The sequence below is a fragment of the Cygnus olor genome, chromosome 1 (assembly GCF_009769625.2).
Source record: "Cygnus olor isolate bCygOlo1 chromosome 1, bCygOlo1.pri.v2, whole genome shotgun sequence".
In the NCBI taxonomy this organism is placed as follows: domain Eukaryota; kingdom Metazoa; phylum Chordata; class Aves; order Anseriformes; family Anatidae; genus Cygnus; species Cygnus olor.
The window spans coordinates 123,075,250-123,102,132 of NC_049169.1; the positions used below are offsets into that span (position 1 = coordinate 123,075,250).

Genomic DNA, 26,883 nt, shown 5'->3' on the forward strand with positions numbered 1-26,883 from the left:
CCTAATCAGTAAAGATTGATCGGCATTAAAATGGGGAAGTTAACATTCTTATTAATACAAATTAGTTGGTCCTCTTGAGTTTGATTAAAGAGAGAACCAGATCTGCTAGGCAAAAAACAAAATGCACAGTAGAAATTCACACCTTATAGTCATTTCTTTACTCTGATGAAAAATATATACTGTCAGCATGAAGTTTCTTTGTTTGCAGTAGTTCTTCCTAGAACTAAAAGGAATAGAATATATTTCAACAAAGATGAAAAGATTTCAATGATGATAAAACATTTATATATATATATATGTATATGTGTGTATATATACACACATATATATATATTTAAATGTATTCACCCCAGTTCAACATAGCCCATAATTCTGGACTAAAATTCCTCCTGGTTGGTAAAATACTTAAAAGTACATTTGACTGTCTAGAGCACATAGAAGAGCTATTTCCTTTGCTGCTGGCTTAGTTGCTTCTCACAGTAGTAGTAATTAATAGATCTCATAGTTTCTAACCATTTAGTCCCAGCTGAAGTATACCTAAGATGCGCAAAATGCCAGAGATCAGCAATGACTTACATGTGCTTGAGCGTAATGGGAAAACCTGAACCTGCCTTGAGTCTAGTTATTGCCAAAACTTAAATAATCACAAATATCTCTGACAAATAGTAAAGTGATGCACCCTATTTATATTTCAAGAGCTTGCTACCACCAGGGAAACACTGGGGTTTTATCCTCTTACTCTTTGCCTGGTGACCTTTATTACGGAGCCAGAGGGATTACCAGGTTTTAATTCTGAAAAGAGTTCAGTTATTCTAATTTGGACAATGCAGTTTATCCATCTTCCATTGCTTGACACCTGGAGTGCCACAAGTGTCCATCATCAGATTGTTGTGTTCATGCCTCTTTGCCCAATTTTAACCTCAACTCACAGCCATGCTGACATATTGTTTCTGGTTGTGTAACCCATAGTCCCTCTGAATATTTCTTGTACCCTTTCTTGGTCTGTGAGTTTAGCCAGCAGCTTAGGAAATGTTGCATATGACCTTTTCAAAAGGGCAAAGCTACAGCTTTGGTTATGCCACAGATATCACAGAACTCAGAAAATCAGAAAACATGTCCACCTCTGTTTCAACACAGCTAGAAATAAATAACTTGCAAACTTTATCAACATTTTTCTCACAGCTAACAATTAAACTGTTAAGGTGTAATGGCTGTCAGACTTTTTTCTTCTCAGATAGTACATGCTTTACACAAGTTATCATCCAGACATCTGTTGGGTAAGCAACTAGGCCAGGCACACGCAGTCCAAACGGTTCCTACAACGTGCTGAAGATAATTTTCTGATGCAGGTAGTGGAGGAGCCGATGAGGCGGGGGTGCTTCTGGACCTTGTTCTTGCCAACAAGAATGGGCTTGTTAGGGTTGTGAAAGCTGGGGGTAGCTTGGAATGCAGCTATCATGAGATGGTGGAGTTCAAGACCTGGAGTGGAAGAAGTAAGGCAAAAGGTGGGATTGCTACCCTGGACTTTTGGAGAGCCAACTTCGACCTCTTCTGGGACTTACTTGGGGGTATCTCGTGGGCTAGATTGCTAGAAGGTAAGGGTGCTTGAGAGAGCTGGGCAACATTTAAACAGCACTTCTTCCAAGCTCAGGATCAGTGCATCCCTAAGAGTAGGAAATCAGGAAAGGTGGGCAGGAGACCTGAGTGGATGAGCAAGGAGCTCATCAGTAAGATCAAAAGGAAGAAGGTCTATGAAATGTGGAAAAAGGGCCTGTCCTCTTGGGAGGAGTATAGGAGTGTTGTCAGGGCCTGCAGGGATGCGATGAGGAAGGCTAAAAACCCACCTGGTGATGAAGCTGGCAAGGTAGATAAAGGATAATACGAAGTGGTTTTTTTTTTTTTTTTTTTTTTTTTTTAAGTATGTAAACAGTAAAAGGAAGACTAGGGATAATGTGGGTCCCCTGCTGAATGAGGAGGGTGTCCTGGTAACTGGGGGCACTGAAAAGGCAGAGATACTGCATGCCATATTTGCTTCGGTCTTTGCTTCAAAGACCCCCTTGAGACTCCTGGACCCTGGAGGGAGGAGAGCTCCTCCTCTGGTTGAGGAGGGAGTGGTCCGGAAGCATCTGGGCGGGATCAACGCACACAAATCTATAGTCCCTGATGGGATGCATCCACATGTGCTAAGGGAGTTGGCAGAGGTGATTGCCGAACCACACTATCATTGCTGATAGGGCTTGGAGAAGAGGAAAGGTGCCTGAAGACTGGAGGATAGCCAATGTCACTCCAGTCTTCAAAAAGGGCAAGAAGGAGGATCCGGGAAACTACAGGCCAGTCAGTCTCACCTCTGCCCCTGGAAAGGTCTTGGAACAGCTTGTTCTGGATGCCTTCTCCAAGCAATTGGAAGAGAAGAATGTTATGAGGAGTAGTGTGCACTAATTCACCAAGGGGAAATCATGCTCGACCAACATCGTTGCCTTCTATGATGGCATCACCAGCTGGGTAGATGGGGGGAGAGCTGTGGATGTCATCTACCTTGACTTTAGCAAGGCTTTCGATACTGTCTTCCATGACATCCTGCTAACAAAGCTGAGAAAGTGTAGGTTAGATGAGTGGACAGTAAGGTGGGTTGAGAACTGGCTGACTGGCCGAGCTCAGAGGATGTTGATCAGCGGTGCAGAGTGGGGCTGGAGACCTGTGACTAGTGGTGTTCCCCAGGGGTCAGTGCTAGGCCCGCTTTTGTTCAACATCTTCATCGACAACCTTGATGAGGTAATAGTGTCCACCCTCAGCAAGTACGCCGATGATACAAAGCTGGGAGGAGTGGCCAACATGCCAGAAGGCTGTGCTGCCATTCAGCAAGACCTGGACAGGCTGGAGAGCTGGGCAGGAGGAAACCAAATGAGGTTTAATAAAAGCAAGTGTAGAGTCCTGCACCTGGGAAGGAACAACTGCATGTATCAGTACAGGTTGGGGGGTAACCTACTGGAGAGGAGCTCTGCAGAGAAGGACCTGGGGGTCCTGGTGGATGACACATTGACCATGAGCCAGCAGTGTGCTCCGGTGGCCAAGAAGATCAATGGGATCCTGGCGTGCATTACAGAATCACAGAATCATCTAGGTTGGAAGAGACCTCCAACATCATCTAGTCCAACCTCTGACCTCACATTAACAAGTCCTCCACTAAACCATATCACTAAGCTCTAAATCTAAACATCTTTTAAAGACTTCCAGGGATGGTGACTCAAAGGAGCATGGCCAGCAGGTCAAGGGAGGTGACCCTCCCCCTCTACTCTGCCCTGGTCAGGCCTCACCCGGAGTACTGCGTCCAGTTCTGGGCTCACTGGTACAAAATAGACAGGGATCTCCTGGAAAGAGTCCAGTGGAGGGCCACAAAGATGATATGGGGCCTGGAGCATCTCCCCTATGAGGAAAGGCTGAGAGACATGGGTCTGTTCAGCCTTGAGAAAAGAAGATTGAAAGGGGATCCTATCAATGTTTATAAATAAGGTATTATAGGTTTATGTTTATAAATAAGGTATTATATACCTTATAAGGTATTATATAGTATTTAAGGTATTATTATAAGGTATTAATGTTTATAAATAAGGTATTATAAATAAAGTGGGAGACAAAGGGATATGGCCAACCTCTTTTCAATGGTCTATGGGGACAGGGCAAGGGGAATGGCCATAAAGTAGAGCATAGGAAGTTCCACACCAATATGCAAAGAACTTCTTCACGGTGAGGGTGACAGAGCACTGGAACAGGCTGCCCAGGGAGGTTGTGGAGTCTCCTTCTTTGAAGACATTCAATACCTGTCTGAACACCTACCTGGGCAACCTCCTCTAGTTGGACCTGATGATCTCTGGAGGTCCCTTCCAAGCCCTACAGTTCTGTGATTCTGTGATGTCCTTCCAGAGCACAAGATCTTCAACTTTATAAACTAAATTCTAACCTGTGGTTCTTCCAGTTATTTCTGCAATTTTTACTGCTTTAAAAATTTGTTTGTATTGTATCCACATGAATTCTATATTTGTATTTTCAAAGCATATGAATTTTACATCCTGTGCTTGTATCTAAATAAGAATTTCAGTGAAAAAACAATAGTGTGGTAGATAAATCAGCACCTTTTCTTCAGTCTTCCTTCCCCTAAATCTCCAGAGACCCAAGCATTACTTGTCATGTTTGTTCTTTTATGTCCTTCCTCTGTTGAAGGTGACAATTCAAGATTTGAAAGTCCTTCTCACGTTTCAACTCCAGTTGAAATATGATTGTGTATGTGAACATGTGCATTTCTGTGCATACATGTGTGTCAGTTGAGATGTATGTGCATCAATTGAGGGAATAAAACCCAATATTTATCTCCATAAGTGGTTGAAGCTGAGTAGATACTAACAAAGTTGAGGAAGGAGTCAGGTCAGAAACACATGAACTGTAGGGTTAGGTGATAAATATTATATTAATTTAGAGTATAAATCTGATCTAATCTTGTTGGTTGAGAATTCAATAGGTAATCATCCCCCCCCCCCCCCCCTTTTTTTTTACTTTTTCTCAATGTATTTATAGTCCTAAATACAAAATGGAAAAAGTCTCCCACCCCAAGACATTCCAACTGATATTCAAGTAAATTAATAATCATATTTTGGCTTGTTTACCTAATTAATTATATATTTCTTGTGCAGTATAAAATATAGTACGATACTGTACAGTAAAAACAAACAAACAAACAAACAAAAACAACAAACCACCCTCCAACAAATTTTACAAGAACTACTAGTATAAAGTCTCTTCTGGAACAGTGAATTACTAAAACACACTTTCATGAGAGATATGCATGGTGATCCTACCTGGAGGGCATTATGGAGTTAGTGATCCAAATAGCAATTGACCTGAGCAGGCATTGACCACAGGACAAACTTAGCTGACTAACTGTAAAGGAGATGCCTGTACATGTTGCCTGATGGCACCTGCAATGATGCCACCATCATGTCCTGTTTTTTTATCTCGGAGATAAAAGAAAATACTATAAAAGCTCTAAAGTCCACAGTGCTCCTGAATGTCTTCCTTGATCATATATGCGCAGTGTGATATGTCCTGACCTTAGGTTTATGCAGTTTTGCCCAGTTCAGTGTCCCCAGCATTTGGAATTGTCTTTCTCATGATGGCTCCAATACACACTATTTTAATCAGTACCTTACGGAGTCTGATTCTGTTCTTACTGGATCCATAAGGAAAACTAGCATTGTCATAGTACAGCATCAGACCTTACGTCACTGAAGAAGGAATAATTTTCAAATAACCAGTAGGGAATGTGTGCATGTTTGCTTGTGCATTACCAGCTCACTTGTATGTTAAATAAGATCCTTTCCTATGTATTGTATATAATTTATATAGTTATAAATTATATAAAGGTAAATAAATAACTACATATTGTGAAGTAGTTGAAGTATTGACAGTTCAGCTCAGCAAATCGGGTTTCCTGGAAGTGGTTTGATTTCCATTTTAAAACTTATCAGATCACCTTTCAGTCAAAAGATACAGGACTTTGTAAATCATACTGAGTGTGTTTTATTAACTAAGGAAATGGGGCAATCAATATGTCTGTTTTAGATAAAGTAAAACACAACCAAAATAGAATTGAAAAAAGCACTGAATGAGGTTAATGTTGGCTCTGGGCTGTAAGATATGTCTGCAGGATGTGCTCATGCCATTGAGCCAGTGATAACTGAAATGAGGAAATTCCAAGGAAAAAGGTTATTGCATCCTACAGTATCCCAAAATGATATTTTTTATGCATTTCAGTATATATTGCTACCTTTATATTGAGGCATAGTATATCTTTCAATAAAGTGTAGAAAATAGTGATTAATAAGATGATTAAACTTTAAAATAAAACATTTCCATTTTCATATATGATATAACTTGCTCACCTGCCCAAAATTCTGATATCTGGAAAAAAAAAAAAAAAAAAAAAAAAAGCCACCTATATGTTATATCCAATAAGCTGTTCTTTTTGTTAAATAGCAATATAAATAAATAAATAAATAAACAAATAAATAAAAACAGTAAAATATATATATATACTGATATGCAAAAACCCTTTGTATTTCCCAGATTTCTTGGGCAGCTCCAATGTTTTGTAACACAAAATAACCACAAAACTCCTCCAGATTGTTGCCTAGTAATTGTCTCGTGAGGGCTGGTACGTTGCCCTCATCTACCAAAGCATGTAGAAGGTCAGGTGTAATGCTTTACTTTTAGCTTACTACTGTGTGACTTTTCAGAAATTTTTAGTCTTCCTATTTAGGAAGATTCTTGATGTGCCATTAAAGTTTTATATAGTTTTGGTCAATGTAACATAATTTCTCTTTTAAAATTTCATTTAATTTCTACTTGTGAAAATGAAAATAGGGTAAAGGAAAAAAAAAAAAAAAACACCAACAACTAATTCTTCTGTTTCATACTGAACAGTATCCTTTAGTACTTAACCTTTCCTAATATACTTAAAAACATCCTTGTTTTATCTGATCTTTCAGTAGAAAGCATGTTGTATACAACACCAAATTTTAGATGAGATTACATCAAATTAAATGACTCTGATTGTAGATATTTTTAAACTATATTTATTTTTACTTAAAAGGAAGTATTTGTCAAAAAGTTCAATACATACTTAGGAAAAGCATCCAGTGCATGCAGTTATTTTAAGCCTGGATTAATTTAGCCCACAGGCAATTATAGAGGGTATTTAGAGAAATGATTCTTAGCCAAGTTCCAGAGTGTGTTTCTTAGTAAAGTACACCTAGGTAGTTACAAATTATTTGTGAGACTCAATTCAAGTTCTTTAGAAAGATTCTCTGTACGAGCTAGGGGGCTGAGAGTGGGCTGTAAGTATACATACATACATACATATAAGGGGCAGCTATGGATCGATACAGTTGTCTTGATATCCAAATATAGGTAATGCAGAGCCATTTCTGATGGACTCTTGCATCTCGCTTCAGTTCAGCCTTACTTCATGAAGAGTATGAGTCTCACATTGTGTCTACCAAACAGCCTTGCCCATGCTAGTATGTCTCAAATACCACTGTACTTATGTTTAGACAACAAAAATAAATAATTGCATTTTTTACACACAGATTTTATATACAGATCCTGTACACAGATAGACAAATTTTGGTATCTCAATCCTGAACTGTCCCACTGAAGAAGCTATAGATAAGGCTGACTGCTCAAGCTCTGATCTTCAAACTCTGTAGTCCCTTGTCTTCTCAAGGGATCCTGAACCCTCTGAGAGAAACACAAAGAATGACAACTTTAATTTTAAGTAAGATGCAGAAAGTAGTGATATCACCAATGTGTGTACTAAGCCTGCTGGATAAGATCTATATGCAGTTCCAAGAACAAGGATCAAAACTCACTTCAAATATGACAGCTCTAAATCTTGGCCTAGATTGCCACACTTCCTTGTGCCTCTTTTCTTTAACATATTACATTTGCATTCTTGTCTTAAAAATTCACTAATCTTGTACTGCAGATGGCAGAGTCCACATCTCCCATGTTGTGAGTTAAAGTAATGCACCAGGAAGCTTTCAGGTGATAACAGAGGGACAGAGGATTAAAGAAAAACAGTATTAAATCCGCAATGTGGTTTAGAGGGAAAACAATCTCTATTCCATTTTTAAAGAAGTAACTTTGCTGTCTACATAGAGACAAATATTTAAACTGGAAATCCCAACAGCACATGGTATTTCTACACTCACAAATTCTATGCCAAAGATCCTCAAAGAGCAAAAAAACGTTAAGATGTAGCTCTGTATATGACATTTCCTATTTACTATGCTGAAAAATTAGTATACAAGCTGTTGCATCTTATTTTCTGAAACAGTATTTTCTAGACTTGACACAAGAAAGAGCCTAATTAGCCTAGTTCATAGATGTGCATTCCAATCTTTTTGTGCTCTGGAAACAGACAGTCCAAACATTCCCAGAAGCTGTCTTTTGGAGTCAGGAGGGGTTATTGAATTTGTAGGGCAAGTGCAGGTCTGCTGTCCTACAATTGCTAACTATCCCACAAGCTGTGGACATGTTGGGCCCATATATCTCTGCTTCCTTTCCCTAGAAACAAGGGCAAAGAGAATGCACGCAATCCAGTCTGAGTTGCATGGGGATGGAATGACACTTGGACATTGTTGTAAGATATATATATGAGTGTGTGTGTGTGTGTGTGTGTGTGTCCCTCTACTATGGCCTGAAAACTTCCTGGTAACAGCTCCAATACACACAACTGAAATGTTAGCTTAGAGCTTCAGATTTAAATAATAATAATTATGATGATAATAATAATATGGCTTTATTAACATAATAAAATAAATAATAAAATATATAATATATAATAATAAATATAATAAAATTTCAGTAATGAGAATTACCAGGTAAAACTTCAGAATTTCAGTTTGCCTGAAAATTCCTCTTATTCGGTTTATATAAAATAATTCTAAAACAACTATATTGCATATTAAAAGCTATAAATTGGTTCATATGCTATCTTATGCTACCTGTTAAAACAAACAAACAAACAAAAAACTATAAATAAATTTCAACCTTTTACCTGACATTTTAGCCCCAAATTATGTAACTACAGGTTTCTTAAAAAATCTGTGTGATCTAATACATAACAAGAAACAGAGAGAGAGAGAGAGAGACTAGCACCAGTCATGCAATCAATATCAAAATAAACTTTACTAATAGCATTCCTACTTTTTTTTTTTTTTTAAGGCAATGACAAGCTCACTAATTACATATCTGATCTTTCTCATAGTTCACACCATTGAGTGTTAAACTTCCCAAATTACATTTCACTATTATTTTTAATGATTAGGTCATCCAGATGTACAGCATATTAACCTTCTGCTGGAGAATGCAAATGTTACTTCTTTTACTTTTTTTTTCTTTGGTGTCAATTTAAATATGAAAACATCCCCTTTTTACATGAAATGTCCCTCATTTTCGGCTCAAATTTGCAATAATTCAGAATATATTTCTTGTTTTCATTATATTATTGCTTCAGGTTGCTACATCTAAGAATAAGAATTTGTGATTAGTGGAAAATATTATAAAACTATAATCATTCACAACAAATTCTCCACATTTTAATTAGTTTAGTTATGCAGCATACAAAGTTTACTTCCTTGGATAATTTATTAGCAGCTGAAAAAGTGCTCTGTACAAATAGGCAATTATTATTCTCAATTACAATTGATATTATTCAAAAAGTAGAAAATGCAATAACAAATTTTGTGTAAGTCACTACGTAAGTATGAAGGACCATTTATAGTCCTTCAGGAACTACAAGAGGAAATACAAGTATTGCACACTTCCAATTGTGCTGAAAATGAGCCTTACAATTTACACAATGAAGGACATTTTTCAACTGTATAGGGAATATATATTGAAAAAAAAAAATCAGGAAATTAAAAATATACAGGAGGCTATAGACATCACAGAATCACAGAATTGTAGAGGTTGGAAGGGACCTCAAGAGATCATTGGGTCCAACCCCCCTGCCAAAGTAGGTTCCCTAAAGCAGGTTGCCCACGTAGGCGTCCAGATGGGCCTTGAATATCTCCAGAGAAGGAGACTACATAAACATCCTTGTAATCTATTTTGTCCTTAGGCCTCAACTTCAGATTCTTTCCCGGATCATTCTATCCATTTGAAGACATAGGTGCAGCACTGAGAACAGATTATCCTCTGCTTAAGAAATAGTATGTCTGTGAAATCCCGTCCAAGATTTATTTTATTTAGGTATTTATTTTATTTATTGTGTACAGACCTTATCATTTAAGGTTTTCTGTGTAGGCCATTTTCTTGATGCCTTTCTAGATGAATAATCCTATTAAAGGTAACAGGGAGCGTAATGAGATTGATCCACACACAAAAGTGAATAATGCTTTCCTACTAGAGTTTGACCTGAAGGGTCCGTTATTCTTAGAAACCTAGTATCTCTGGAAACTTGGAACTCTTTTATTTTGACCATTTCTATGATTTTTAATATGTAATCAGTATACTCCATAAAATAGAAAATGTATGTGAAAAAAGTTGCTTTTTATTAATTTTATTTTATTGATGTTATTTGAGATTCTTTATGTATTCACCCACACATATGTATATATATCTTAACACACTTGCTTTCATGGACATCCATGAAGATCAATTGGAATTAACTTTTAAAATCATTAGTTAAACTATATTAAACTCCTGCCTGGACACTCTCATGTAGAATTAAAAAGGCTTGCATTTGCTTAATTTAATTTATTCAGGATGTGAATCCCCTAATGTACTATAATTATGATGGTCCGAATTCACAACTTTAGTTAATTCAGGTTAACTTTCCTGATCGTCTTTATGAAGACAAGTCCTAATGCAATTTCATACCTAAAGCAAGATTACCTTATATCCCATTTACATATTCTCATTGTACATCCAAATCTAGACAAGTTTTATGGCTTCCTGGATGAACTTCATGGGCATGTGCAGTCAGAATGGACAGCATGCAGTCTAAATTCAGAGAAGGCATAGTATTTCTCTCAAGTCCACCCCAAAATAGTTCAAACAAACTACATGGAGATAAATGGTTCTATCTGGAAGCTAGGTGTGATGGACACTTTAAATATTTGGGTCACTAAATATCAAAGCATTTTTCACGGGATTAAAAGTGTTATTTTTGAGATATCCTGAAAAATTACCCTCTATCCTCCTAGTTCCCCTTGCAATCTGAATTGGATGCAGTACTCTGCTCAGCAGTACAAGAAAGGAACTACCATTATGCACTCCTGAGCAGATGACACTTTGTATTTCAGTGGTGGGTAGAGTGATCGTTATAACAATTGAAATATAGTTAGCAACCTCAGAAACATTTTGGATGAGAGATGAACTAAAACAAAAAGCATATAATTATTTATAAACAAATACATTATTTTATTGCATTTGTTATGTTCCCCGAACTTAGGAGCATTACATGTTGGAGCACCAGTAGCAGGAAGATTTGACAGGGATTATTACTTTATGGTGTATCAACTGTTGATCTAGATATGAAAAGATGTCTTAATAGGCATTAAGGAAATCACTATTAAAATTAGATTAATTAATTTAGTATTGAATAAAATTTAATTATATAAGTATCAATTAAATTCATTAAATACACACTATAAGAAATGTCAAATCCTGCGCAAAACAACTAAATATGTCCCTTGTGAGAGATCAAGATGAGAGATATGTCCATGAACATAGCGCAGAGATAACTGAGGATTTGTAAATGGATCTCTGTGAAGTATTATGGATTTCCAAAAGCATTGCTTTAGATCTAGGGTCTATGTGCAGGTCTCACTGAAGAGGCCAATGAGACATAACTAAATTTAAGATCTGATTTTTTGGGTCTAAATTCCCCAGATGGGTTGTATTTTTAAAAATAACAAGAGTCCTCTCTTCCCCACTCTTGCCTACTTACCACTTATTTACCATTTTCCGTAACATTTGAATGGTTTACAAAGTTCTTTTAAACACTTTTTTTTTTTTTTTTTTTTTGGTCAATCTCAAGTTTCTGAGTTCTGCAATATCTTTTGGGAACTGTCTGGTGTTTGTTTAGTCATCTGATCCAAATGTTCAGAGGAAGATAAAATCCCATGAAGTATAGCTGTAACTATTAGGCAGTGAACAGGGCTTCTTAGGAGTGGTAGGTAGGATTTTTCTGAATCCAAGCCCAAGAGGGGCTACATCTATACTTCATAGATTTTAGGATATATGGGACTTATTTGAAATACACCTTATTTTAATTGCAACAGTGTAGGACCTTGATCATAACAGGTCTATTATATCCTGAGGACAGGGACTATTCTTTCTCCTCTTGGTATAATAATCTACAAGAATGAGGTATCAAGACTACAGAATCTTTGGATGCTTCTATATTAATTATTCACCTAAGCAGCCATAACTACTGCAAGTAATCAAAGTAAAAGATAAGGAAGTAAACACACTGGCATTGAAATAAATTCCTTGTTATTTTGGTGTTTGTTTGTTTGCTTGCTTGGTTGCTTTTACTTCCAAATTTTAATGGTATAAACCAACTTTAGCTAACTACATATTCACATATTTCTTTACAAGTATTGTATCTCTGTGACATATATGCATATTTGTCAGGCAAGGAATTAATATACAAGAAAAGAAAATTAACAATTATGTCACTGTATTAAAAACTTCTTTTTTTAAAAAAAATTTTCACAAATAGACTTAAATTTTTTTCCTGCTGTGCTATTGATTATAAGATATCCAAGCCTATTTAAAACACACAAAAGTAGAGAGAGAGAGAAAAAAATAAGAACTGCCTGGCATGATGCCCTGATTTATGTTGTCAAGAAAGCTTATATTTGTCTTTTTGTCCACCTATTTTAGAAGTTGTTCTTCAAGGTAGAACAGATCTTCAAAACATTCATATACAAAACAATTTTGAAATAAGGAATAATGGGAAATTCAAAATTATTATTTCCAGGATATGAAAAAGAAAATTGCTTGCCCTGTACAATAGCCAGAATGCTTATTTTTTGTTGGCTTGGTGCTTTTCGGAGAAGGTCCATGAAGAGCTGGAAATGTTTGCAAAGTGAAAATGTCTTAAACTGCAAGAATAGGGAAATATATTTCTATAACAATCGCATCTTTGTAGTGGCTCTCCAGATAATACATTGAGAATGTACTGCAAATTCACATATATGCACATACAGTAGTCAATCAACACATTTCCAATCTTAAAACAGCACAATTAACTCTGAAGATAAAAATTAAAGACACTCAAGTTTATTTTTCTATGCATCAAAATTATCAAGAGGCAGAGTGAAGTGAGTTTGTTGAATCATTATTTCAGATATCTCAACAATAAAGTTGATAAATAAAGTGCTACTTTTAGCACAGTGCCATGAATTATTCTTTAAAAATGCTATGACTAAAGCCCTCCTAGACTGACCACAAGGACTTCTCAGGAGAAATTTAATTCCATGTAGCTCTAGTAAATGCACTTTTCATCAGAGCAGAAGGCAGGAGGAACTGGTTGCTTAGCAATAGTAATATTGCTGTATCTATACATATATATCCTGTGTTGAAATCTGTGTGGTATTGACATTTATTTTTTAAGAGAGATGCTTAATGGAAAAACAAACAAACGAACAAACAAACAAATAATACGCAAAAAGCCTTAGTTCACACATGGTTTAAACATAATTTTCCTAAGTAAAAAATTATCTTCAATAACATAAAAAGGGATTTTTTTCTTAAATAATTCTGTATTTTTTTTCTGAAATATTTACTTGTTTGTTTATTTTTCATTTTCAAGCTTTAAAACTATTTTTGACGTACAAAGATGAAGGCATGGATTTTACTTAATCATTATTTTATTTCTTCTTCGAAATAATAACAATAACAATAATAATAATAATAATAACTGGTACAAAATATACATTCTGTGATATCTGTGATATACCCACACAATACTTGCTTTTTAAAGACTTTACAATTTCAAAATAGAAGCAACTTAAAAGGTTAGCTTTTGAGTAGCCTCAGATTAAATTATTATTTATTTATTTATTTTGAAAAATGTCTTTGCCTAGTCAGCATCTGTATTCAACTTTACTGTTACTTAGCATTTCCTTAGCATTTCACTCATTAGCAGTCAGTACAGAGGGCTAGACATAATGCTGCTGCTTAATTTCATAGGTTTTATATCAAACTGCTAAATGTTTACCTGATTGCTGTAGCCAGGTCTGAAGATAGCAGACATTGAAGATTAGTTCCTTAAATCTAGACCTGAAAAGTCTTAAGTCTGCAAAGGATTTCCAGGTCCTTCATCTTCACCTGGCTTGTAACAAATGTTTTTTGTTGTATGGTTTTATTTTCTTTCGTGACCATGAGTGCACAATCTTAAAACAGTTGCTGAAGAAGATCCTTTTTAAAAACAAACAAACAAACAAAACCTAACATCCATCTAATACCCCATGACTTGATTAGGCTCCGAAAATTATTTGAGATTGAATAAACAATCTGGTGCATCCTTTCAGTTTGTGCAAACATACTGGTCAATGGACAGTACTTCAACCAAAAAAGCTTCCAGGTAATACAGGAAGATCAAGACCTAGAGAATGCTCTAGCAGCATAGCAAGTTCTACTGTTATTATGTGTGGGTTTCATCTTGACTGGAAAGCACATGATTTAATATAAGGCAATTGGCACTGTATGAGGAAAGCAGTTTGTATTATAAAGGATGTGCATATAGCCTTCCCAATATAAAGCAGAATTTGAAACTGTAATGTAAACAGATTCCTAAAGTTATTATGCTAAATCAATATTATTCTTCATAATATTAATAAATATAACCATACAGAGCATCTTGTTCTTTGCAAGTACAGAGAAAAGTATTAATGAGTATTACTTATAGAATCATAGAATGGTTTGGGTTGGAAGGGACCTTAAAGATCACCTAGTTCCACCCCCCCTGCCATGGGCAGGGACACCTCCCACTAGACCAGTTTGCTCAAAGCCCCATCCAACCTGACCTTAAACACTTCCAGGGATGGGGCATCCACAACTTCTCTGGGCAACTTGTTCCAGTGTCTCATCACCCTCTGAGTAAAGAATTTCTTCCTTATATCTAATCTAAATCTACCGTCTTGTAGTTTAAAACCATCACTCCTTGTCCTATCACTACACACCCTGACAAAGTGTCCCTATCCAGCTGTCTTCTAGGACCCCTTTAAATAGTGGAAGACTGCTAAATGGTCTCCCAAGAGCACTCTTTTCTCCAGGCTGAACAGCCCCAACTCTCTCAGCCTTCATAGGAGAGGTGCTCCAGCCCTTTGATCATCCTTGTGGCCCTTCTCTGTACATGCTCTGATATGTCCTTGTCCTTGTTGTGCTGGAGGCCCCAAAGCTGAATGCAGTACTCTATGTGGGGTCTTGTGAGAGCAGAGCAGAACAGGAGAATCACCTTCCTCAAGCTGCTGGCCGTGCTTCTTTTGATGCAGACTAGGATATGGTTGGCTTTCTGGGCTGCAAGCACACATTACCAGGTGTACTATGTCTGGCTGAGATGGAGTTAACTTTCCCTGCAGCAGCCCATACAGTTCTTAGCTTTGCACCTGTAACTAGAACAGCATTGCTATCACCCTAGTGTTTTGTCTACTGCTGAGCAATACTGGTACAGCACCAAGACTGTCTCCAACACACCTGCCCCCCTTCCCCCCCTTCCCCCAAGGGCTTGCAGTCTGGGGGTGGAGCAAGAGGTGGGGAGGCGACATCACCAGGGAAGCTGACCTAAACCAACCAAAGGGATATTCCATACCATACGATGTCACACTCAGCAAAAAAAGGTAGGAAAAGGGGAAAGGGGGCGGGGGGGGTTGGAGGGAGGGAGTTGGAGGGAGGGAGGAGAGTGGTGCTCTCATTACAAAGATGTCTGCTCTAGCAAACAACTTCTACTCGTATTGAGACCCTGCTTCCTGGGATGTGGCTGAACATCACTCGTTGATGGGAAGTAGAAAGTGATTTCTTTTCTCTCTCTCTGCTTCTGTGAAGATTTTGCTTCCTTTTTTTTTTTTTTTTTTCCTCTTATTTTCCCTATAGTAAATTATCCTTATCTCAACCCATTAGAGTTTTTTTTTTTTTCTTTTCTTTTCTTTTTTTCTTTTTTTCTTTTTTCTTTCCAGCATACTTTCTTCTCCCCCTCTTCTTCTAAGGAGGGTGAGTGAGAGAGCGGTTGTGGTGGAGTTCAGCTGACCAGCAACATAAAACTACCACACCAGGTCATGTTGAACTTCTCACCAACCAACACCCCCAAGTCCTTCTCCTCAGAGCTGCTCGCAAACTTTTCTCCATCCAGCCTGTATTTGTGCTTAGGATTGCTCCAGCCCAGATGCAGGACTTTGCTCTTGGCCTTGTTGAACTTAGTGAGGTTCACACAGGCCCACCTCTCAAGCCTGTCCAGGTCCCTTTGGATAGAAACCCTTTCCCTCCATCGTGTCAACTGTACCACACAGTTTGGTGTCATTAGCAAACTTGCTGAGAGTGCACTTGATCCCACTGTCAATGTCACTGGCAAAGATGTTAAACAGTGACAGTCCCAATACCAACCCCTGAGAAACACCACTTATTACCGATTGCCACTTGGACATCAAGTCATTGACTGCAACTCTTTAAGTGTGATCGTCTAGCCAATTCTTTACCACCGAGTGGTCCATCCGTCAAATCCACATCTCCAATTTAGAGACAAGAATATCAGTGGGACAGTGTCAAATGCTTTGCACAAGTCCAGGCAGATGATGTAAATTTCTCTTCCCTCTCCACCAGTGCTGTAACCCCACTGTAGAAGGCCACAAGGTTTGTCAGGCATAATCTGCCCTTAGTGAAGTCATCTTGGTTGTCCCCAGTCACCTCCTTATTTTCCATGTGCCTTAGCATAATTTCGAGGAGGATCTGCTCCATGATCTTGCCAGGCACAGAGGTGAGACTGACTGGCCTGTAGTTTCCCAGGTCTTCCTTTTATTTATTTATTTATTTATTTATTATTTTTTTAATGGATGTTATGTTTCCCCTCTTCCAGTCATTGGGAACTTCACTGGTTGTCACAACTTCTCAAATATAATGGAAAATGGTTTAATAACTCCATCTGCCAGTTCCCTCAGGACCCGTGGACACATCTCATCAGTTCCCACTTGCCTATTCTGCTTTTCTGCTTGGTGCACTTTCTGCTCAGTGCACTAGTACAACACCCTACATTTCATTTATTTTCCAGAAATTACATCTACGTTGAACAAAATAAGTGAAGTCAAAGCCTTTCGATGTCTTAGCATTTTACTTCATTCTTCCTTTTTTCTTTTTTTTTTTCAGATTAGTTAGAATAATTTTTTTTTTTCCCAATCACATCTGCATCTTTATCAGTTACATATCACCTTCTCTTTGCTTCAGAGACAAGAATACACATAGTCCTATAAATGAGGCCTTATCAGTTCCTAAAATCATGACAGACTTTTCCAGAGTTATATTGTATTTGCAGTTTGATCATTCAGAAGAGACCAATTCAGCCAGAACTGTTTCTTGAACTGCCACTTCTAACTGATGTTCTTTTTGGTTTGTACAATTTTCCTCATGATTCCCTATGAACTACTCCAGTTCGCTTCAGTATTACGGGAGATCCCCATTGGCACATTTTTTGTTCTTTCTGTAATGTCATTTATCAATGTACTAAAGAGGATGAAAATGAAGAACGATCCCTCAAAAAATTCATCCGTAATGACTATCTGGAGAACACTTCTTTTAATATTACTTTTTTGCCGTCTTCTTAGACAGTTCTTCATCTCCTTCATATATATGTATATATTTTCTTTATTTCCATCAACTATGTCTTAGGCCATGAACTCTACTAGAGAAATTATATTTATATATAGAATATAGAATTAATATATATTTATTATATTACATAAAAAGGAAACACAAAAGTTACTTTTGGAGGTTTTAAAATAGCTCATAAATGACATGACTAATTGGCCGTGAGATGATATGACCAATAGGAACTGAAGCCTAGTTTTCAGCTCTTCCACTGACTATAATTATTGCAGTTGCCTATGTCATTTGCAAGTTACTTTTTTTTTTTTTTTTTTTTCTTTCCAAAGTTACAGAGAGTGAGCTGAGGAGTTGCAGAAGGGCTTGCAGGAGCAGAAAAATATTTTTATGCATTGTTGCCTTTATGTAAGACTTTATATTCAAACACTGATCAAAGTAAATTGAATGTCAAGTAATAAACCTTAATTACATATCCAGAGAGCTAATAATAAAGAGTGAAGTAAAACAAACTCTAATCCAATCACAAAGGCAAAGTATGCAAATGAAACAATCAGGTTAAAGATGCTGAATTGGCACTGTTAATAAAGATTTATAGAGAAAGAACATAATTTAGCATAGCAGAAAAAAGAAATCTATTTGCAAATATAATCTCCCTGATGTACTTCCTTTTTGGTGCATGTTAATTCTTCTAATAACAAATCTCCAATGGTTTTGCAGTGAATATTCAAGGGAACTGAATCAGTATTGAAGAATCATACTTTACCCTGCCAGATAGGATAGAATTCATTACAGGTATTGAGAATTTATTTCAACATCTGAAAATAAAAATTGTCAAGACACTGTGTCAAGTGGTAGAGGATCCAAGTGCCTGAGATCTAAAGAGTTCTCATGGTAACACCTACCCTCAAATCTAGGCCACATCCTGTTTAACCTGGAAGCAGTCTACCTCATTGATCCTGTCTTTCTTAATTTAGATTTTGGTTTGTTATATTCAGATATTATTTAACAAAGTACAGGCAAGCTTTATGTGTACAATCCAAGAGATCAATATATTACATATCATATCCTAATGAAGAACTACTTCAGACAATTGCTGTCCTTAGGGGAGTACTTTGTGCAGTGATTTTACTCAGCTGGGCAGCTGAACTCCACCACAACTGCTCTATCATTCCCCCTCCTCAAAGAAGGAGGGGAAGAAAATACGAGGAAAAGGGCTCAGGGGTTGAGATAAGGACAGGGAGACCACTCAACAATTATTGTCATGGGCAAAACAGACTCAGCATAGGGAGATTAATAAAATTTATTACCTACTACTAACAAGCCAGAGCAGTGTGAAAATAAATAAATAAATAAATAATAAAAACACCTTCCCCCCTATCCACCCTCTTCTTCATCCCCTCCCCGAGCAGCACAGGGGAACGGGAATGGGTATTGTCATCAGTCCCTAACAGTTCGTCTCTGCTGCTCCTTCATGGTCACTCTCTGCCCCTGCTCCACGTGGGGTCCTCTCCACGGGCTGCAGCTCTGGCCCGGGGCCTGCTCCTGCAGGGGCTCTCCATGGGCCGCAGCCTCCTCCAGGCCACATCCACCTGCTCCACCAAGCACCCCTCCACGGGCTGCAACGTGGAGATCTGCTCCATGTGGGAACCATGGGTTGCAGGGGGACAGCCTGCTCCACCAGGGGCCTCTCCACAGGCTGCAGTTTATCTTCTGCTCTGGCACCTGGAGCACCTCTGCCCTCCTTCTGCACTGACCTTGTGACTGCAGGGCTGTTCCTCATTTCTCTCTCTCCCAGCTGCCATTGCACAGCAGTTTTTTTTTCCCCTTTCTTAAATATGCTCTCTCAGAGATGCAAACAATATCACTTATTGGCTCATCTCTGGACAGTGTTGGTCCCTTTGGAGACGGAGGAAACTGGCCCTTAATGTAACATGAGGAAGGAGCTGGACTCTTCTCACAGAGGTCATCCGTGCAGCCCCCTGCTACAAAACCCTTGCCACATAAACCCAATACACTGTGATATATTCCTAGTCCAGAAAAAAAAAAAAAAAAAAAAAAGAAAAAAAAAAGCTAAAGCAGTTTGTTGGAAAAAGTCTGAGTGACTGGTTGTCTGTGCATAGATAAGATGAACTTAAGTTAACTTTTGTATTTAAGAAAAGACAAATATAAGATTTCAATACACATCTATAGACTATCCATAATTTAGATTATCTTGCAGAAAATGCCTTCTCTTTGTTGCATGTCTTTGTGACTAGATTTTGATTCACTGCACATAAAACCTACCTGAATAACATCACCTAGAATAGAACTGAGGTAATTTGGTTTATAATTGTCAAGAATGACTAGACAATAACGTGTATTTAGATTCTACAGTGATGTCTAGAATTATTTGTACACACTGCAGTATGTTTCTCACAGTTGACTATTTCTAGCATTAATTACATTCTAAGAATGTTTATCATACAGCTACTGATATTCTCCATTAACAAGTGATACATAGGGTCTACTGCTTCAAAAATATCAGTCAGTCTGAGTTAATTAAGTAGTCTGCTCCTGGAATTTTGAGGTCCAAGCTAATAACCAGGAATGACTTACAAAATATGATTTCCTAATATCACTTATGTCATTGTTACAGAGGAAATATAATTTTAGGTAGAATTCAAGTGCTTGAATCTGGAACACAAACTGGCTTATAGTTGGCACATATCTGTAGGCATTTAATCTTCCAGAGGGACCAGAAATCGTATTAGCTTTTCACATCATGTCCAATGCTGCCAGATTGCAGTTGCTACAGAAAACCTCAGCAGACACTCTTAGTCCCTTGCCCCAGGGCTCCGCCACTCCCCAGATGGGATTCTGCCCAGTCATTCTGCCCATCTTTCCAACATGTTCCCTCCTTCCATCTCCTCTTCTACACCTACACAATGAGAGCATTTGCTTTAGCCCTTAAAAACTAGAGAGAGGGGCAGGTGAAAAGTCAAACACATAACTGATAATTTTTATAGCTCTAATGAAATTAGGTATGTCTATCTGCTAACTTATCTATTCAGAAACTTTCCTCCTGTAGCCTTGTTCAGAAAAGTACGTAAACACTCAAGGTGCCTCCCTGAAATCTGTGGTGTTCACACTTTAAAGCTAAATGTTTTGTTGGAAAAGTGTCTTAGTATAGATAATAAATTTACTTTTCCCATTCCCATACAGCAGCTCAGCAAATTTCCATCTTTCTTTTTTTTTTTTTTTCTCTTTTTGAAAGCTTTTTTACTAAAACAATTAAAAAAATGACATAAAGCTTGGGTTTCTGTCTTCAGTTAAAAAGTTAAGCATTTCATCAGAAAATTGACAACCAAAAGCAAAATAATGTCATTAAGTGCCTGTTTCTCACATATTAAAGAAATATGTTGTATTTTCTGTGTTTTTTGTTTATTTGTTTGTTTGTTTTATATACAGCCAAAATTTCCCTTCATTGTAAAGAAGGAACAAAATCATCTGTAAAGATCTACTTTAATGAATTAGAAATTGGTGACAGTGGATTTGTGCTTTGAGAAAGAAAGCTGTCTTAGAAGGTTTTTGGAGGATTTTTCATACCACTGGTTTTGTTATTTCAACAGCCTTAGCTCCTGAAAGAGTCATTTTATTTATATTATGGTGCATGTGTATGAGTACCTGCACATGCTTTCCGCTTTTCTTTCTTGGTGGGAGAACTGAAGCTTCTGTGCTATGACAGCTCAACTACTTACAGTCATCCTGAAATCACACACAGAGAAACAGTGCACTTAGCAATGTTAAGAACAACATGCTTCTTTAGTAACTGTTGAGCTGCTAAAACAAGAGCAGTAATGTGGAATCATAGAGGTAGAAGATTGGTGAAAAACAAGATATTTTGGCATTAAAGTCATTTTTTATACTGCTAGAATGGTGAATACATTCAATTCCTTCATAGGTGGCAGACCTTAATTGTCAAACTGTGTTTGTGTGCTTACAGGGCTTTTAAAAATACTTTTCACTTGAACATGTGCACTACTGCAAGTTTCATTAAAAGCATAATTTAAGACATGCTATATTGGGTTCTTGGTCAATAAAATTTATTTGTCCATTGCATATTTATCTGGGCAGCCAGGTAATCAAATGCAATGAAAAATGATACAGCGATGCTTACTTGGTAGACATATGTATGATTTTTTTTAGGATTAATAAGGTTCTCATAATAATGACTACTGTCAGAGTTAGCCAGTGATCCCACCAAAATTCAGACCTTCTTAATGCTGTGGATTTTTATTCACATATGGGAATAAATTTTATTTAAAAATATTGTTTTTTTTTTTTTTTTTTATTATTGATTTAATTAATTAAATTAAATTAAATTTTATTTCATAGAATGATAGAATATCCTGAGTTGGAAGGGACCCACAAAGATCATCAAGTCCAACTCCTGGCACCACACAGGTGCCAAAAATTCAGACCATATGACTAAAAGCACAGTCCAAATGTTTCTTAAACTCTGACAGGCTTGGTGCCACGACTACGTCCCTGGGGAGGCAGTTCCAGTGCACGACAACCCTCCCCAGTGAAGAACTTCTTCCTGATATCCAGCCTGAACCTCCCCTGATGCAGCTTTACACCATTCTCTTGGGTCCTATCACTGGTCACTGAAGAGAATAGATCGACGCCTACCCCTCCACTCTGCCTCATGAGGAAGCTGTAGACCACAATGAGGTCTCCCCTCAGCCTCCTCTTTGCCAGACTGAACAGGCCAAGTGACCTCAGCCGCTCCTCATACATCTTCCCCTCTAGGCCCTTCACCATCTTTGTAGCCCTATTTAATTATTTAATTTAATTTAATTTAATTTAATTTAATTTAATTTTTATTTTAATAAATTATATTCACATAATATCCTGAGTTGGAAGGGAGCCGCAATGATCGAGTCCAACCAGTTTTGAATAACTTAAGCTCTCATGCATTTCTTAGATGTATGAACTTCTTCAGCAAAACCACTGTAAACAGATGATTTTCCAGGTGTACTTCATGGAAATTTTTAACATTTCTGCAAATAGAAATGAATGTCCAGGATGGTATATTCTTTGCATTGTGTTCAATGCTGTAGTAGTTATTAATAGTACTGTAGTAGAGTGCACTGTAGTATTATATCTACATACTGCCTCAGTACAAGATAAGGTAAAGTTGATCAACAAAACAGAAGTATTTTCCTAAGCCAGAACCCATAAAATCATGAAAACAACAATAAAAAAAGAAAAAAACAAAACAGTATACTTCACATCCACAGCTATTAACGGACTTTGAGCTGGTATTCAAACAGTTCTGTTTGATACTATGAACCTTCATAGTATGCACTCCCCAGATTCAGAGTTATGAAAAGAAAATGCAGATGCAATTTCATGTACGGTTTGGGGGCAACTGGAGACTAACTGTAGGACAGATTTCAAGCCAATTAATTTTGAGGCAAATCAAAGCAGAGAGAAATAATATACTTCCTCTTTGACAGGGACACAAACTATGAACAAAGCACAGTCAGATTCTGCCTGGAAAGTATAACAGCTGCAGCAAACATATGGAGCTGTCATGGAAGAAAAGCTGTTCGATTTGTGGAGTGAGACCCTAATCAAAGTGATTGATGCTGGATATGATACAGAAGTGCAGCAGATATCCCTTTTTCAGGAAGATACTCTAGAAAGAAATACAAAATGCTCTAATAAAGGGGACAGGCTGAAACACCTGTAATACCCCTGAAATAAATGTTAAAATCACTTAGAGTTGTATTGGTAATGAATCAATTTCCCTAACACAAAATATAGAAAATACAAAGTAAAAATGAATCACTGGTCATATGCTAACCACACCTACCATTCTATCTTCCTACTATGCATATCTGTTATGCTATTATTTTATTATTTTATGATAGTTGGAATTGTTATATTACTTATGCATCGGAAAAAGGTGTAATATAGTAATTTGCTTTCAATAGGTCACAAAAGTAGGATATACTCAGTGAATTTGATGTTAAAGGCTAGATTTCTGTAAACTTGCTTACATTGAATAATGCCATCAAAGAATAAATGTATTAAAGCCATAGGACTCTTGCTAGAGACATTGTGGGAACCATCCTTTACTTTCTTAGTAACTAGAGGTGGAATCTGAAGAGCGAAGGTAAGAGTTGCTCCCCGTGAATGAAATATACATGTGTATGAACAACCATTATACTTTTTTTCTTCCTTAAATAGACAGTAGGTTGAGAAACGGTATTTATGGTTTCAGAAGTTCATTAGAGACTAAAAGAAGAGCTGAGAAAGGTATTAAAGAGATATTATTTTCACGAAGAATTGATAAACTACCCCAAACATACATGAACTGAAAATATTATAAAGGGAATAAATAAATAAATGGCAATGATAACTTATTTTGTTATTGCTGTTGTTTGGTTGGTTGGTTTTGGTTCTGGTGACAATTGCCTGCTCTTGTATTCTAGAACATTTCTGACTGACTTTTTCCCTGCTTTTTTTCTTACATCTTTTCTTCATTATAATGTGCAATAAAAATGAGAATTAATACTTGTTAGAGGTTTATTCAACTGGATAGGATGCTATTTAAAACAATATTTGGGAAATTCAAATTCAGCCAATGCTTTTTCTTGGTTTCAAATATTATTTAAAATAATAATAGACCACTAAACTTTAATCTAACTATAAAGAAAATGATGTCAGTTGAGGTAAATGATTAAATAAACTCCCAAGTGCACTGGAAGTATTTTATTGTGTCTTCAGTTCTCATAGTGTAGAGGCCAACACATAGATCTGGATTCATGGAGATAGTGTTCTGGGCATCTTCATCTTCCAGAAAGTGACAGTTTGAGATTGTTGATCTGCTACCAATAGCAGGCTATAGGTGAAGAAAAGGTATTTAGAAACTACTATGAAACTGGCTAAGCATTGCAAGGAATGTGTCTGTATGTACGAGAGTATGCCACAAAATCTGGAGAAGTGTTGCATTTAATTTGGCTGGAAAATTTTTGTTATATTCCACACAGGAAAAAATAACATGACTACCAGTAAAAGTTAATTAAGCAGTATTAAAGTTTCATGGCAAGACTTCTCACTGTGAAAAAACAAAACTGTTCTGTTTCTCTATTTCCTTCATCTAACTTCTGATCCTTGTTTTAGTGCAATTGGGTATGGAAATAAGCTCCTTTTTTTTTTTTTTTTTTTTTTTTCTAAAATTCTTCTTAAGCTTTATTCATATGCGTTAGATCATGAATATGCACTGAGCCATAAAATACAACAGCAGATAAATACAAATATATACTGGTAATTATGGAACTTTTAAAGAATGTGTTCTTAGTAATCCTGAGTGCATTTACATCTTGTTGAAGTAATTGAAAACCAGCAATTCTCAAGATCAGTATGATCAGGACCAGTAAATATAGGGCTCCATAATTATTTTTTAGTTAACTCTTTTATTTTGTAAATAAGCTTTAACATATATATAATAATAATAATAATAAATCTTTCATAATTATTCTAATCACATGGCAAACATACAGATATCAAGACATCTTCATATTCTGGAGCAGCAAAGGTTTTTTTGGCAAAAAACAAAGGCTTCAGTTTTCCCTTGCAATATGGTTTCTGTATGCTTCAAGCAATTATATACAATTTAACTCACATTACATTCTGAAAAGAAAATCAATATCTTGCCTATCTTCTGAACCTTTAAAATCTGATGGAAAATATCCATGACAGTGCCTACAGTCCTGTATTTGGCTAAACATATATTTAGGGATGAGACTACAAAAAGGTGTATATTATGATTTTCCTCCACCAAATCTCCTTACAGAGAATGAATTATTTACTTAGGGATCTGCAATTTCTAATCATGCCCTGCCTGCGCACTCTCTCTTCTCACCTGAGCAGAGAGTGAAGAGAACAGCTTCCACACAACTCCTCCCTTCACATTCTAGCAGCAAAGGGAGCCTAAGTTCTGCAACTGACTCACTACTATGGGAACTTCTTGATGGTGTCCTTTCACAAACAAAAAGGCAAAAGTGAACTAGCAAATTGTATCTAATTTTTGAAGTACCGTTAAAAAAAAAATAATAATAATAAAAAAAAAAACTGAAGTTGAGGGTGTTTTTTTTCCAAAGGTTTATCCTCTTCTTGCATGTAACTTCTCACTTTCAAACACTGTGAAGAGATTCTTATTGATTAATATTATGTTAAAATCTCGTCTTCCATATACTTATTCTAGTATAGAAAAGACTAGACTTTAGATCTATTCAAGGCTCTTGCAATACTGACTGCAGTATAGTCTCGTGCCATGGGAGTGGAGTTGCCTTTTGGATCACTGAATTGCAGGTTCTTTATATATATATATATATATATATATATAAACCACCAAGTTTTTCAACTGCTGAACCTCTAAGGACAAAGAATGCATCAGAAATCACAATAACCTCATGAACAAAATAATAGTCTGAATGAATACCTACTGGGATCAATAAAAGCACAGCATGTCTGCTACAGATCATCAGATATTTTTATAAACTGTTGTAAGTGCAAGAGCTTTAGAATTAAAGGACAGAATTAAAGAAGTGACATGAATTGCAGGAGGTAGATTCTGAGGAATTAAAATATTTGTTTCATTTCACCTAAAACTGGCCACTTTCTTCACCAATATTTAGCACATAACTGCTTTTCTCAAGTGCACTGGAAGTATTTTATTGTGTCTTCAGTTCTCATAGTGTTTTCTGTTTTGTTTGTTTTTCAATATATATTTTGTTTAATTCCAACAAATACAAGAGAAATACTGTATTTTAGATTTAATCAAAGGTATGAAATAGCCAAGGACTTCTGCAACAACAGGAAGGAAAGACAGTCTCACCCTCGGATATCTAACTTAACATTTAGAAGTACTTATTGCCTTTGAATAATATATCTGCAATAGGATGTAAAAGACAAATTAATTTTTAAAGAGCTGAATCAAATTCACTGGAAGGCAGAGATTACATTGATGACTCTATCTAAAGCCTTATCCCTTCCTAAGTCAGTTCCTTCTCTTCCTCCTCTTTATCTTTCAGATTCTTATACAAACTCCTGTAGCTTGCATTGGATTGATTTCTTAGGTCCAAGGTTTCCCAGTCTTGCAGCACTCCCCTCCCTCCTCCCCCCCTCCCCCCAAAAATTCCTGGAGTTTTACCATCTTGACCTGTCCTAAACTTCATTCATTAAGTGCCATAGGAAGGTTCCTATCTTCAGTCAGATTTTCATTTCCTTCAGATTTTACCTGCATCTGTCAGATATTATTTACTCTCCCAAATCAAAACAGTGAAAAAAAAAAAAGAGATTTTCTTCCCTGCAGGGTCAACTCTTCTTCTCTGTGTCATGACTGTTCTTCGGATCATTGTCCTACAAGGTTTTATGAAGCTTAATGATAGATAAACTAGGACTTATAGAAGCCTGAAAAACTGATTTCAGCTAAAACCAATTATTTTTAAA

At 36.7% G+C, this 26,883-nt stretch overlaps 1 protein-coding gene and 1 long non-coding RNA gene across 3 annotated transcripts in view; one reads left to right on the forward strand and one right to left on the reverse strand.

The window, feature by feature from the left end:
• IL1RAPL1 (interleukin 1 receptor accessory protein like 1) overlaps nt 1-26,883 on the reverse strand; it is a 786,863-nt gene that overhangs the window by 499,740 nt on the left and 260,240 nt on the right. The gene's annotated exons all lie outside the window — the stretch shown is intronic.
• LOC121057339 overlaps nt 15,379-26,883 on the forward strand; it is a 34,524-nt gene continuing 23,019 nt past the window's right edge. The window contains exon 1 of the long non-coding RNA XR_005813763.1: nt 15,379-15,410. This is a non-coding gene — a long non-coding RNA (uncharacterized LOC121057339). The remainder of the gene's footprint in view (nt 15,411-26,883) is intronic.